Raw genomic sequence first — 12,973 nt, 5'->3', positions numbered from 1 at the left:
GAAAATATCTAAAAAGCTAAATAGTTTAGCTGACTAGTGTCTTCATTTTAGTTTAGGCTTCTAACTTGAGCCTTACATACCAATTTCTATATGTGGCAATGACATTGTGGGGAAGGAGAGCTGTTTGACAATGTCCACACCATGTCTGTCTGCAAGTATAGACTGTCTTCAGCTAACAGACAGAATGAGGCTGTGCTGTCCATCAGGATAGGATTTTAAGTTAAAGGCAAGATAATTTTAAAAAGTGATAGAAGGAAGAAAGTAGTCAGAGAGCAAAATCACTTAGACAGGAGGTTAGGTATCTTTTTGTTTAAATCTTAAAGAATTTTGATTTCTAGACACCTAGAACTATGGCCCTTCCTAACCCCATCCTTCTCCTGCACCTCCTTTGGACTGGGGGAGGTTGTAGAATAGAAATACTCTTGCCTTGGGCTAAAAAATTCAGTACCTAGTTGTGACTTATGCTTTAAATGGCTAGATGAATTTGTCAAAAGGCTCTTCCACCAGCTTTTGTGAGCCTCATATCTCTGCAGCAGGCCAGTTAAGTCAGCAGAAAGCCAAGACTGGTACATGCAGACAGCCACTGATAGTTACAGCTGGTAAGAGCCCAGAAAAGTAAGGCATAAATTTCCGTAACCCAGCTTCATGTGCAGGATGCACCCTTATTGAGATGAAACCCTCACTTGCATGAAAATGATGTACTCTGATTGACTGTTGCATTCTAATGATTTTATAATAATAAACATCTGATGCCATTTTGTTAATAAGTAAATATAGTAATTAATATTAAATTGCTGGGAGCAATTTGAAAGGAAACAGCTCACTAGTTAAATGCAAATAGTTCTAATTATTAGCTATTAGGCCACAGGTTTGAAGAGGCTAAGCACAGTATAACAGCAAGGGAGACAAAGCAAAACTTCATATTAGTTCCACGGGGTGTCTTGTTCTTTGGTTTGAGTAATGACATGGATAAATGGACAGTTTCCAAAAGAGGATGGAAAAGTTGGTGCTTGCTGTGTGTGAATGAGAGAAGATGAGCAGTCGGGAACAGGCAAATCGAATATGAAATTTGACAAACAGCATGAATGCTAATGATATCCAGCTGGGTAGTACTTTGACTCAGCACACTTCACTAATATCTGTCACAAATAGCAGAGGTTTTTCATACTCAGTGCACTCTGGGGCATCTCGGAGCCCCAGATTTAAAGGGCAGCATAGAAGCAGCAGAATGGTTTCCTGGCCCACTGTTTTCCAGTAATTTAAAAAAAAAAAAGTTTGTGTTTCGAAGCAGATCTACCTTGCTGGCTCATCAGGGGGAAAACAGAAACTAGGAGACAGGGGTTCAAGGCAATGGCTGGTCACTGAAAGCATTAGGCACATGCAGCATACGCATAGGGCACCCGAAATTTTGGGGTACCACCGGGACAGCAAGTATGAGCGGGTCAGCTCCCGCACACCCAGCATGCACTGCAGTCTCCTCAGGCAGGGGCTGTATTCACAGAGCCAAATGCACCGGCGTGACACATTCTGCGTGAGGGAGAGGGTACGGGGGTCTCTGCGGAGAACTGTGATTCTCCATTGCCGTGTAGCGGGCCGGGTGGCTCATTATCCTTTGCTGCCTCGTCCCTCACTCCCCCAGGCTGTGAGTATCTGCTGCATATGAAGCTCAGTGTGTGTCAGCAATGGGCGGGGCTGGGGTTCTTCTGGGGGTCCATGGGTGGGGGGGTGGCTGTGCCCACTCAACACACTGGGGTTAGCAGCACAGTCTGGGGATCGCCTTCAGTGAAGCCCCCGCCTTCCCCTCCCCATCCCTCAATATCCCCATTGTAAGCTTATGTTTGTGTTGCTACAAGCCGGTCGGGCACAGGGGCACCAGTTTAATAATACTGCATAGGGCCCCATAAATCCTAAGGACAGCCCTGAAAGGGAGTTAACTGCAAGTAAACTTCCCACCTGTCACCTGGCCTCTCTCCCCCCAGTATAACACTGGAGAGTCTTACTGGAGGGAGAGAACCATGGAGAATGGGACAGAAAGATGAGTGGGTTTGGATGTCATTCACATTGGGGGTGTGAATGTTTTCAGAATAGTCAGACCCCCAGTTACTGTGTGAATATCACCAACACTAAATAATTAGATACTAGCCCTTACTAGTGAACAGCCCCTACCACTGGACCAGATTGTGATCCTCTTACTCCTGCTACTGAGCAGTTACTCTCAGGAGTCCCCCGCACAGACTGCTGCTGAACAGGAAGAAGGAGGCAGGTTCAGGAGAAGTCACAAGGAAAACACCTCTGTGTCTTGGGTGCTCTGTGGCAGTGGTGGGCAACCTGCGGCCCATGCGGATAATCTGATTGCGGGCCGCGAGACATCTTGCTGACATTGACCATCTGCAGGCATGGCCCACCGCAGCTCCCAGTGGCCGCAGTTCACCGTTCCCAGCCAATGGGAGCTGTGGAAGCGGCGGGCCGCAGGGACATGCTGGCTGCCGCTTCCTACAGCTCCCATTGGCCAGGAATGGCGAACTGCGGCCACTGGGAGCTGCGGGGGTGGGGTGGCTGTGCCTGCAGACGGTCAATGTAAGAAAAACTGTCTCCCGGCCTGCAATCAGATTACCTGTGGGCTGCAGGTTGCCCACCATTGCTCTATGGCCTCAACTGTCCATGAACATCCAGAGGGAAGAAATACGACAAGGTGGAGTAGGGGTCAGTGGTGCATGAACTGCTGACCTAACACCTGGCCATTACTGCTGCCCTAGCCCAAGGGCTGGAGTAGCATCTGCTGTGTGGAGGCTCAAGTGCTTCCTATTTAGATGGAAGAATTTTCTCCTCTTTAACCTCAGCATCGGTCAACCTTGCAAAACCCATTCATTTCCCAAGGGAATAAACAGTTATTTGTGTTTTAAACTACCTCTTTGATGTTGGATGCATAGATAGGGAGTTTCCCCACGAGCTGTGGAAAAGTTCCTGGTGCAGCAGCTACAGCCAAAGAAAATCTATCCTGGAATTTCAAGTATCAGACATTTTTAGTCAAGCTTCCATACAGATGTGACAGGTTTCAGAGGAGCAGCCGTGTTAGTCTGTATTCGCAAAAAGAAAAGGAGTACTTGTGGCACCTTAGAAACTAACCAATTTATTTGAGCATAAGCTTTCGTGAGCTACAGCAGTATGCATCCGATGAAGAGAGCTGTAGCTCACGAAAGCTTATGCTCAAATAAATTGGTTAGTCTCTAAGGTGCCACAAGTACTCCTTTTCTTCATACAGATGTGGAAACTCTACTAATGGCTGCTGAGGAGACAATCAAAAGTGACCTTGGGGCACTGTGGAAAAGAAATAGTTGCTTATTGTCATTCACAGTTGAATGTCAAGCTAACTGTAGGTAATTTTGTTGTCAAGAGCTCTTTTTGGTGACTTCAAGCTATTGGATTTCTGTCCCACCTTTTCTTGGTACTTCATCAGCTCAGAACTTGGAATATGAAATACTGTGTGTTCATTAGGAAACTACTACAATTGCTGCTTTGAAACGCTGATGCTGACACGATAGCTCTTTATAAACTATTTGTGTGTTGCTTTGCCTGGAATTTGGACAAGCTGGCCACCGAAGCAGAAAAAGCACAGCCAGTGTTGTCAACTATTATTGGTGCAATGTGCCTTTATAGGTGCCTGGCTGAGCAGCATCAAATGGCATTTGACATGTTTCTTTCCCAAGGCCATAGCTTGTTGTGTACAGCAGACTCCAAGTTAAATCAGTTATAGATAGAACAAGATTAACGTGAAGAAAAAATGGTATTTTACAAATTCATGCAAAGTAGGCTGACGCATTATACTTGGAAACCCTATATAGAGGTATATATATATATCATACCATGTGTATAGGGGGCCTTGTTATAATGCCTCAGCCTGCTTTGCATAAATTTGTAAAATACCATTTTTTCAGGTTAATATTGTGCTCTGACTGATAAACAAAATCAAACATTTTGAACCATAGCATCATTCCTAAAATAGCTTAAATGAACAAGCATGAATGCATACAACAGTGATGTTATACAGCAGTCAAAAAAGAGATTTCTTTAATGAGAAATAAAGAGCAGGCCTAAAAACAGTAATTTAGCTGCTATTAAAGGATACTACTGCAGTTTTCTAGGCGATTCTTTTGGATGATGCTTTTCAAAGCTGTGAATATTTGTTTATATAAAGCAATGAATTGGTCTTAGAATTATGGGAGAACATAAGCATTATTATTTGTTTCTGGTATCAGTGCAAATACAAATCAAGTGCATTAAGTAATATGTTCAACTCTGAAAGAAGAGGGGGAAATGTCAAAGTAATTCTCAAATAGCATTATTTTAAAATAAGCCGGGGCTTTATTAGTAAAGACGTCTATAAAAACCTGTGATTCAGCTACAAAAAACACAATGCTTGTGTACAGCACTCCTTTATTAATATTCACTTTGGAAGTGAGGAAAATAGTATTTCAGGTCCTAATTACGATTGATGCCCAACATGTATAAACCTAACTCACTAACAGATGTGCTTCTCTTTTTGCACAAAATGATTTCCAAGACCAATAAACATAGTTAATAATTGGAATTAATATTGGATACAGGCTGTGAGTGAATATAGCTTGTGTAGGTCTAAAGAACTGAACATGTATTTATTTTTTAGTTGAATTCTGGCTAGTACAGACTGAATAATAAAGGTGAATCTTATTCTTTTTTCTCCATGCTGTTTTATTTTCTGTATCCTAACTCACTTGAGGCTGAGGAAAAAAACACGTGCCAATCAGTACTGAAACATTTGAGTTTCATTGATTGCTACCTGCAGGGACTATCATAGTAATGACTGTGTAACAACTTTGGGGTGAAATGATCTCCTTGTCTAGCCTTGTGTGGGATAATGCCCTAGTGTGAAGGACAAATGGCCAAAACCCCACTGCTGCTTTGCTCTAGGCTTGTCTTTTCAGTAAGATTTTATTCACCATACTTCCTTCCTGCTGCTAGTTGCAGATGTATTTTTTAGATCTTACATTCTTTCTTATGAAAAGACAGTTTTTCTTATCATATTCAAGTGATCCTATTAAAAGCTTTTGAAAGGTTTGAAGCACAGTGCAATTAAAGCATGTGCATTCTGTCCTTATCTTGACAAGACAAATCAAATATTAACTTTTGACTCAGATAATAATCTATTTTTTAAAAATTCTTCTAGCATCAAATTGGAAAGAAAAAAATATGGTGGATTATTTCATGAGGTAGAAAATAAACTTTAGATGGTAAGAATAAGATGTTTTGGGGCATGAGGTAAAGCTACCTCACATTTACTAAGTCTCGTACCTCTTACTCAACCCGATGGTACTTAACTGTATTACTTTATGTTGGTGATCAGAATGTAAAGGGACACCATCATCTTAGCATCTTATTATCTAAAAAATGTATTTAAATAGTTCAGATACAGTCCAGGCTCTCTACCAATTTATGTGATTTTTACAGTAACATTTTTCTGTTTTTTCAATATTTTTCTCCTCCCCTTGGTGTATGAAAGACCTATGCAAACAAATGAGGAAACTGCCTCCATAACAGACACTGTGAAATTGACTAGACACAGTGTGCTGTGAGTAGAGCTAAGTGGAAAATTTTCAGACAAATTATTACAATCTTCATAGCACCTAAGAATGCACCAGTCATGATAAGGACCCAATTTTGCCAGGCGCTGTTCAAAGAGAATTTTTGACATTTTCAAAAAAAGAACATTTCAGTAAGAAATTCATTTCAGTAAGAAATTCAGCTAGGTTTATATAAGACACAAACTGATTTTAAAAAGCTGCAAATTAAATGAAGAAAACCTGTTTCAGCAAGAAAAAATGAAAAATTGCTGTTTCTGGTCACCTTGAAACACATTTTTCAAATTTTTTTGTTTCAGCCACTAAACCAAAAAATTATTATTCTCTCAGCTTTAGCTGTCAAATGCACAGAATAAACTGTATAATGTAGAGACATATTTCTCCTCTAACCTTTTTCAGTTATGGCAATGTCAGGTGTAATCGAATGGTTCAAAAGAAGCACATACAAACCATATCTTGGTGCCATTTCTTTCATTTTCTGTAGATTTTATGTTTAACATTTATTTAAACTCTTGCGCAGTAGTTCATATCTTCATGCGACAGTATTTCTAGGGAAAGTTTATTTCCAGGATAGCTGTTTTTAACTCATTTGAACTGAGAATTGTGGCTTCTAGATACGTTTTGCTAATTGAAAGAACAGATTTCTCATACTGTGTGTAGAGTAAGGATGGGTTTATGTTTACAATTTTCTACAAACCTGTCAACACAGCAAAATGTCATAGCAGACTTTACTTTTTTCTTTCTTTCTTTTTTTTGGAAAGCGGGATGCCTTTTTTTCCATTATATTAATGTAACCTGGCTGGATGAATTCAACTGAATAATACTGAATACCTGTTAGAAAGACATTGTTTTCTTGTGGGGCAGGAGGAATTTTAAGCCTTCAGAAACAAGACTGAATAGGCTATTTCTATAAGGCACAATTCCTATAAATGATTATGCAGAAAACTATCTATCCCAGAGAATGTTGCTTATATTATCAATATGCAAATCATACTATTTTTGGTGAACAGAAGATTCAGGACTTCATCTGATTTTAAACTTCTCCCCCCGAATATGAACTCTTAATTTTGTGACTGGGCACAGGTAGATGAAATACTCCTCTTCCTTGTCTTCTGGCTGCTTGAAGCTTGAACATATTGGCCAAAAATTTCAAAAGAAACTAGAGCGACAAGGTGGGTGAGCTTGTCTCTCTCACTAACAGAAGTTTTTCCAATAAAAGATATCACCTCACCTATCTTGTCTCTCTAATATCCTAGGACCAACACAGCTACAGCAACACTGCATACAAAAGAAACTGGTAATTTTAGATGTCCAACCTGAGATGCTTCAAAGGGGGCTGATTTTCAGTCAGTCCTGAGCATGTACTCTCTGAAAAGCAAAGTGCAAGGTATCTCAAATTAGGCACTCAAAAAAATCATGTTTAAAAATCTTGGCTATTGCATCTCTGAAGTGATCATACCTACTTGCAGCTACTTGCCAATGGCGACCCTTTTCATGATCTGTTGATATACTGAATTGTTTTGTGAACTAATAGGCGTCTTCTGAGACAGATCTGATTTAAGAAGAACATAACTTTCATGATCCTAGAATTGTTGCCTCACCACGTATTATTTCAAAGCTTGTGAACAGCACACTAGAAAGGTTGTTTGAAGAGCAACTTGAATTGGTCCACTATATGAGCATTGATTTTTGTCCTTTGGAGCTTTACCATAGTTACACTAGGAAAAATAGAGAAATAACTGCAGGAGGCACAACCCAAAAGCAATTTTCTACATTGTGAGCACAGCCTGTTTTAATATGCTCAAAACTCAGTAGCCCTGTTTATACTCGACATCTTGGCTGGTGACAAGACAGCAATGAAGACTGAACCAAAAGAGTAGGTAGGATTCAGTCCTGGAGGATGTGGTATCTTTAGTGTCCCTGCTAGACAGGAAGTGAAATCATTCACATCCGTATTACAATGAAAATTATTTGCACATCATTTTGTCTGACCTTGGAAACAGCTAATCAAATATTTTAAGTTATTCTATTCAAATATAGCAATCCACCTAGCATTCAAAAAGATTTATTAAACCAAACACTGAAGCCTGGTTGCAAAAAAGAAGATCAAGTCCAATAAATGTTCCTTTCTGATGGTCATTATTTATTCATTGCAAGTAGAACTTTACAGCAAGGTAATTTGGAGTAAACGGATACATTGTTAATGGTTACTCCTCACATAGGAATAAAAATTAAAAATTTAAGACTGATAGGCCTAGAAGGCTGCTGTTTTGATTAAAGTGCCCTTTCTAAGTGCATAAGAATGTAATCATCTACTTAAATGGATTTTGGAAGTATGCATTGTATTCTTTCAAATACTGGGTCACTTCTTGTGACCAGAGAGAAAAAATTAAGTGGTTTATTTTTTAGTAACATTCACAGCTTTGTTTTGTTTTCATTTTGGTCTTAATTTCACTAGGGTTTTAGAAAGTATGCATGCCTTGAGAAAGGAAAAAACACATCTGAAGTCTGCCTAATTAGCTTTTAAAAGGACTCTGACCAAAGACAATTGGCAAAACTCAACCCTTTTGTATCTCTATTGAATTTTAATGCTTAACATCCATGGATTTACAGCAGAGATGAGATTGACCTACAATATTTTGCCTGTTGTCAAGCCATTGTTTCTATTTGTACATGGCTCAGACAAGATTATACTTATTTATATGTGTACACACAATCTTGAAATAGAATATAACTATTAAGACAAATGAGATTGTAACTTTAGCTTAATGGTATGTACTCTCCTGGGAATAATTTACATACACAAATGTTAGAAAATGTGTTGAAAAAATATTTAAGATTCCTCACAAAGGGATTTGTCTTTTCAAAAGATTCACTGATAAACCCAATCAGTGAGATTCTATATTCTGCTTCTTTGAGGCCCCTGTACCTATGCAAAGCTCATTTTAGCACCAAAGCCTAGCAATGCTTTGAAAAACAGTGGACTGGCTGGAGATCCCCTTTCCAATAATTATATTTCATCATATGTCAGGGTTCACAGATAATCCAGTTGCCCTTGCTCCTGAAGTTCTGTATACCTCCTTAAAAACATCCAACACACACAGTGGTCACCAGGACTGAAGTAGTGGCTTGCAAAGCTGCTTTCCAACCTTAGAAGAGGATTGTATTCCTTACCGTTTTCTTTCTTCTCACAAAGTTGTATTCTATTTCATCTGTGCTGAACTCAGGAAGGACTTAAGTAGACACAGAATAAGGAAAGGTCCATGAGAGCAGCAATTAAATACTATGAGAGTTGAACATGCTTCTTCTGTTGCTTTGGAAATGCTGTGTACCATACATCATGTTACTTGCTTAAATATTTGACTTTAATTATAAAAGTTTTTTTTTTAAATCAGCAGCAGAAAAAAATTAGCCCCACAGACTGTTGAGGTTTTACTGTATAAATAGTAGGAGGAATTGTAAAGAGACTCAGGGCGAACTGACTCATAAAATCCTCAATCAATTAATAAGTCATTTTAAAATATATAATCTTCAAACCCATCTGAACAATGAATCACAGCATTTTGTAACTCATAAATCATTATTAATGCATTAAATTTCTTAGAATACACCTTTTCTGAATTAACTCATTTAGGCATCATTTATGTATTCCACGGGTATTCCAATCAAATTTAACATAAATATTCCTTTGCTTATGCCCTAAAATCCTGCACAACGGGAGCTGTCCATATGGTTGGAAAGCTAACACTAGATAGTAAATGGTAAAGGACTCTTTGGGACAGCCATATGGAACAGTCAGTACTAATGCTAAATCAAAGCATGCAAAACTGCTTTGGCTTCATCTGCCCACTTCATATTCTTTTATGTGCTCCATGACATGGTAAATGATATTGGATGCCATGATATGTTATAAATTCTAAGTTAGAAAAACAGACGAAGGTGAATAAAGGAGTATGGAATATTTCTGGTGAAGCCAAGGACACAGAATGTCAACTGGAAAACAAATACATTGTTTGTAAAAATGAGGCACTAGTGAATCCACGGCCATTTCAAACATATGGCCTTCTCTACAATTCTTTAATACTGTAGTATCATTACAACATAGGGAAATTGGAAGTCCAAATCCTTAACATAGTTTTGCTTGGGAGTCATAAGAATTAGGTGAACTTAAACAGGTTTCAAAAATTGTCCTAGAATGTATACTTCCAGACAGCTAAAATGTTTGATTTAGCCAATACTACAGTGATATCCCTTTAACCATAGTTAATCAGTTGTGTTACTCTGTGTCTGAGAGAACTGTCTAAAAATCATCCATTAACAACATCTTTAGTTATTCCAGGGCCACAAAATGATGCCTGTACTCCTGTTCAGTGCATTTAATAGTTTACTTATAGGGAGATTTGTACAACTTACCCTTATTATGGAGCAGAGAGTGCGTCACAAATAACAGTTTCTGTAATCTATAATAATACAAACTAGAGTTTTTGTAAAAACCAATTCATGGGCATTTTGATGGACAAATGTTGCAGCTCACTCTACACAGACAAAGTAAATAATGGTTGATCATCTAGACGGACCCTTGGGTGCTCATCTACTCTATGTAGGTTGTGGTGTGAATCTAAAATGTGGCATAGCTCTGCACTATGGTTGGTGTGAAGTTGCATTTCACCAAGGAGCTCGGCAGTGGATGAAATTTGTGGATCATAGTACGCAAAAGGCCAATCCCCACAGATCTGTGGCAGACAATTGAAGTGGCTTTTCCTCCACAGTCCTTTCCAGCCATCCCGAGCAAGTGGCCTGGTTACAATGCTGCCATTGGCTCCCAAGCTGTTGTAACTCATACTAAGGTTGTGTGGCTCTTTCTCCCCCTCTAGCAGCTAGATTATGTGTAGAAATGTATGAGTCTGCTACTGCATTTTAGCTAATGTACATGGCTTAAGCAGTAGAAGTTCATGTATTTAAATTTGGAGGTTCTGAATTCATTCCCCAGAGAATATCTGTTTTGGGGGCACTGTTACAAGTGTGGCTTCCTATAATGAAGCTTTTGATCAGGTCAGTATGCTTGGGACCAGATGCTTTTCTGTATGGCTGTGCTCTGTTAGTCAGCCTCCATGTAAAACCCTTGGAAGAGATCGTGAAACAACATGAACTCATTTGCCAGCACTGTGCAGATTATATTCAGCTCTACAGCACCTTTGCATTTGGTGCATACAGCACCATCTGCCAGTTATCTCAGTGCCCGGATCAAAAGAAACTTTCTGAAGCAAAAATGATGGTGGAGAAAGACAAATATTTTGAGGAACTGGATTCACTGATGGCCACAGCTGCTAAAAATAATTTCCCAGCTCTGGCTGCTCAGAAGTCTGCAACCTCTCCTCAAAGATGAGAACCAGGACATCATGATCCACTTATTTTGCACTTCCAGGTATGGCTATTGCAGTACATACCAGGGAATTAAAACCAGGTCCCTGAAACAACTCCTGCTGGTTCAGCAAGCAGCAGCACACCTGCTCATCAACCCAAAGCACTAAGAATATATCAATCCTTGCCACCAGACACTCCATTTGCTCCCCACTAAATATTGGATCCAATTCACAATTTTGCTCCTAATCTTCAAAACCCTTGAGTGATGCAGTTCAAGGCAGGGTTTACATTACTGACTTTTGTCAGCATAGCTGTGTCAGTCAGGTGCATGACAAGTTGTGATCCCTGACCAACATAACTGTGTGGGCAAAGGCCCCTAGTGTAGACTGCTGTAACATCAAAATTGTGCTACTGTTGGTATAACTTGTTTTGCTCCAAGGCTGGAATAAGTTATATCAGCAAAACTGCAGCTTCGCTGATCTAAACAGCATCTAAGCAAGGAGCACTTTATTTGTTTAGTATACTGTTAAAATTATACTGTGCAGGCTAGGAGCATTTTGCCCTGGCCAAAGAAACCTCAAAGATCACCTGTCACTTTGACATTAAAGACAGCTTCATTACTTGAGGATACTGAAGTTGTCAACAACTAGAGTGAAATTAGTGCGAGTAGGGACAAAACTTTCCTGTTAGATGGTCCCGTTATGGAGTTTCCTTCCTAAAGATCTTGAAAACAGACCTGGCTCTTAGCGCATTCAAGACAGAATGAAAAATCCACCTTTCTGTGTTAGGTTTGCCAAGATGGTGACTTATAAAGCAAACAACATCCACATCAAAAGCAAAGCAGAGAGGACAAGTATGGAATAAAACTGGAGACAAAAGTCCTGTAGTTTTTTATAAGTCATTGTTGAAGACCAGTACCCCAGGGGGATGGTGGGCACTTGTATTTCAGCCTGTGCTGTGCCTGTTCTGTGGATGAATGAGACTCTAAGTGCCAAGGCTGTCAACAAGCAATTTTTAGGAATACTACATTCACTTAACTTTTTAAATAATATGGATGTGTCTTCAAATAAAACAAAAAGAACATCCAATGGATAATCCTTTTATTCTTCATTGAAGTTTACTGTAAATGGATGATTTGGGGAATTGTGATTGCATCATGCACATTTCTGTGATGAACTCTTTTTTGTGCTATTTATTTTTAGATAATGAACCTACTGTAAGAGCAGAATATACATCTTTTCCGCAAAACTATACTACATTGGCTGAATCGTGGCCTGACTAGTACAGGCTGTAAGGAAGTTTAACGCACCCCTTTTATACCTCTGTGTTGGCAAAGGCTTTACAGAGCTGCTACATCCCCTCTGCTTGCAGGTGAGCAGGAGGCAGCAGGGAATGGATGGAGCCTAGGCTCTACTCCCTCAATATGTCCAGCAGCATAGCTGTGCTGCCAAGTTCAGGCGCATACACAGTCCCAGTATAGGTCAGAATGTCATGATCTAGCCCCAGATAAGTAATGAGAAAAGGGAGTGGTTCCTTTGTAGCTGGTGTACCTTTATGCCCATTGCACTTTTAGAATACAAATAGTTGCTTAAAACTATCGTTTCTTTTGTAGCACTTCATCTGCAAGAAGTGATGTTGGCAACTCTTGACATGCACCATTAGCACCTTAATGAAATCGGGCTTTTATTTTTATAAGGGCATGAGTAGAAAAAACAACAGGATACTATTGTTTTTAGCAATTATTTACCTGAACTGATAGGCTGGAAAATTGACTAGAGTCTTCCTTGGTCTTCTTACCAGATTGTGATAGCCTGGAGATAAAGATGTGCGACAGAACTTTTTATAGATGAGCACTATGTCACTGCTTAATGTTCGTCATCTCTTCTCTTTTCTTTCTTTCTTTTTTTTTTTTTTTTAATTTCCTTGGTGAGAAATAAATAAAACAGAAGACTCTACAAGTAAATGCATTGTCTGTGCTCCAGGAAGCTATGAGC

At 39.4% G+C, this 12,973-nt stretch overlaps 1 protein-coding gene across 4 annotated transcripts in view; it reads left to right on the top strand.

The window, feature by feature from the left end:
* SYT1 (synaptotagmin 1) overlaps positions 1 to 12,973 on the top strand; it is a 512,267-nt gene that overhangs the window by 223,388 nt on the left and 275,906 nt on the right. The window lies entirely within an intron of this gene.

This window comes from Lepidochelys kempii, chromosome 1 (assembly GCF_965140265.1).
Source record: "Lepidochelys kempii isolate rLepKem1 chromosome 1, rLepKem1.hap2, whole genome shotgun sequence".
In the NCBI taxonomy this organism is placed as follows: Eukaryota; Metazoa; Chordata; order Testudines; family Cheloniidae; genus Lepidochelys; species Lepidochelys kempii.
This window is presented reverse-complemented; position numbering and strand designations above follow the sequence as displayed.